This window comes from Crocuta crocuta, unplaced genomic scaffold (genome assembly GCF_008692635.1).
Source record: "Crocuta crocuta isolate KB4526 unplaced genomic scaffold, BGI_CrCroc_1.0 scaffold215, whole genome shotgun sequence".
Taxonomy (NCBI): Eukaryota; Metazoa; Chordata; class Mammalia; order Carnivora; family Hyaenidae; genus Crocuta; species Crocuta crocuta.
This window is the reverse complement of record NW_027530359.1, coordinates 286,393-289,155: the sequence shown is the minus strand read 5'-3', so window position 1 is coordinate 289,155 and position 2,763 is coordinate 286,393.

Below are 2,763 nucleotides of genomic sequence, written 5' to 3'. Positions count from 1 at the left end.
CATGGGTTCGAGCCCCGCGTCGGGCTCTGTGCTGACTGCTGGCTCAGAGCCTGGAGCCTGTTTCAGAGTCTGTGACTCTCTCTCTCTCTGACCCTCCCCTGCTCACGCTGTCTCTCTCTCTCTCTCCTAGAAATAAATAAAAACATTAAAAAAATTAAAAAAAAAAAATAAGAACCACATATTTATGTCAACTAACTTAGCTATGATTTTTGAAGTCAGAGAAGATGAGTTTAGAGTAAAAATTCAAGAGGTCCAAGAAGCACTGACAGACACAGAGTTTAAATACTTAAAAATACTCTTGCTAGTTCCTATGAGGCACAATAGCTTACCAACCTTTATCATATTCATGGGTAGGATCCCTTCTGATTTTTCAGAACAATCTTTTCTTAATTCTAATGTTTTCTTGAGCAATTCTCTCTTCGTTCCCTTTTTTCTGTTAGTTGGCTTCTACTGTTTTTAATTACCATCCCTACTTCTTATCTGGATAAATGCCTCAGTGTGACCCAATAACCAGACATTTTTGATGGTCCCAATAATTAGTGAAATACAAAACATATATTTAATCTCCAGTGTGTGACACATTAGTTTTAAGTTAAAAATAACAGGGATGCCTGGGTGGCTCTGTCGGTTAAGTGTCCAACTCTTGATTTCAGCTCAGGTCATGATCTCACAGTTTGTGAGTTCAAGCCCCACATTGAGCTCTGTACTGACAGTGCAGGGCCTGCTTGGGATTCTCTCTCTTCTTTCTCTGTGCTTCCCCTGCTTGTGTGATCTCTTCCAAAATAAACAAATAAACAAACAAAAACAAACAAACAAACAGAAAACCTGCCAATAAGTTAAAAAAATTTTTTTTCAAAATACTTCCCAGATACTATTTTTAATAAATTATTTTCAGCAGATCAATGGATAGGATGAGAGTGGATGTGACTAATCAGACAGATGGGCACTGGGAGCATCAGTTACCCATGAAATTATTTGCATATATGTTTAGTAAACGACCTAGATATATTATTCCATACTTGTATCGGGATCGGGATCGGAGAGCTAAAACACTTTCTTTCAGCAAACAATGAATCATTGTTCCAGCATGTGGCAATTTGGAGTTTAAGAGTAACTTTAATACAGCCATCTGTGCCCTTAAATGAAGCAACTCAACTTCTTAGCAAAGGTAAATGCATCTGTCATTTGCAATGCAGCAGCTTTTACTTCTGTATTAGAAAGGCATGCGACTTCAGAGATTATTTTTGTATAAAAATATAATAAAATAGAAAAAAAATCACTTGGATAACAGCAAGGCATTTATTCAGATCTATGGTTTATATTGTTAATCCAAACAATGAATGTGCTGAGAGTTGTCATTCAAAGGGTCACGATGTGTGTTTTGAAGGGGAGACACCTACATTGGGCTTAATGAATCCATTTTTCTCATGAATGGTGCCAGTTTTCAGCTCAGAGCCTTCCCTTTCTCTTTTACCTGTGCAAATATGATTTTAAAAATGCACTTGAACTCTACATAATATAAAAAGCAAGTATATCTTAAATGTCTTTATGTGAAGGTATGTTTGAACAAGGCCCTAATCTCAAGACGTTTCTAAATTTCCTTTCGAGAAGATAGAGAACAAAAAAATCAGAGCAAGGAAGCAGAATGTGATAATTACTATAAGCAAATATATTTAGTCTAAAAATTGTGTTTTTTGTGTATTTTGCTGCAAGGCATATTTTGTGGCATTGGTTATAGATACTAATCTCTGCTCAAATATATATAAGACATATGCATTTTTTTTCAATATTTTTATTTATTAGGAGAGAGAGAGAGAGAGAGAGACAGCGTGAGCAGGGGAGGGTCAGAGAGAGAGGGAGACGCAGACTCTGAAACAGGCTCCAGGCTCTGAGCTGGCAGCACAGAGCCCGACGCGGGGCTCGAACCCACGAACCGCGAGATCATGACCTAAGCGAAAGTCTGTCGCTCAACCGACTAAGCCACCCAGGCGCCCCAAGAAATATGCATCTCTAAGTCTAACAGGTTTGCTACAGATCACTAAGGAGCTCCTAAAACTTCCTGGAGCCTCTGAACATGGCTCTTTGGTTAAGATGTCTTAAGGACTAGATCTTTCTCAGTTTCGGATCTCTTGTAGCATTACTATATTAATAGGGGCTCAATAAACACTTGCCCAGAGGAATTGAATGAATCTAGTTGAATAAACTGGTGTTCAAATTAGCTATTTCTCCATTTAGCATGGGCATGCCATCAAATGGATATGGGTGGTGGAGGGAATGGATCACTTGGCTTAAATGTTGAGAATTTCATTAAGGAAGGGCAGATGATTCACACATAGGGGAAAGGATATAGATCATTGTTCCAAAGACCCTTGATAAGTGGTTTGTGGTGAGCCAAGGGAGAGCTAATCTAGATCCATAGCAGGTAGTACAGTGAAAAGAACATTGATCTATTATGATCTTGAGTCTGCCATTAATTAGTGGTATGATCATAGATAATTTCCTCAATCTTTGTGAACTCCAACATCTGCATCCATAAAAGAAAACAGAGCAGCATTTCAACTAGATAAGTTCTATGACCTCTTAAAGTTCTAAGATTCTGTGCAGCATCAACCACAATATGTTCCGGAAGAACTTAGTAAACTTTCTGTGAGAATGTGTTCTATCAAAAAACCAGTTTGCTAAAAACTGAGAAAAAAAGGATTTAAAAAAATCATAAGACTTCTAATGACTTTAGCATGTATTATTATGCATTTTGTGAAATCA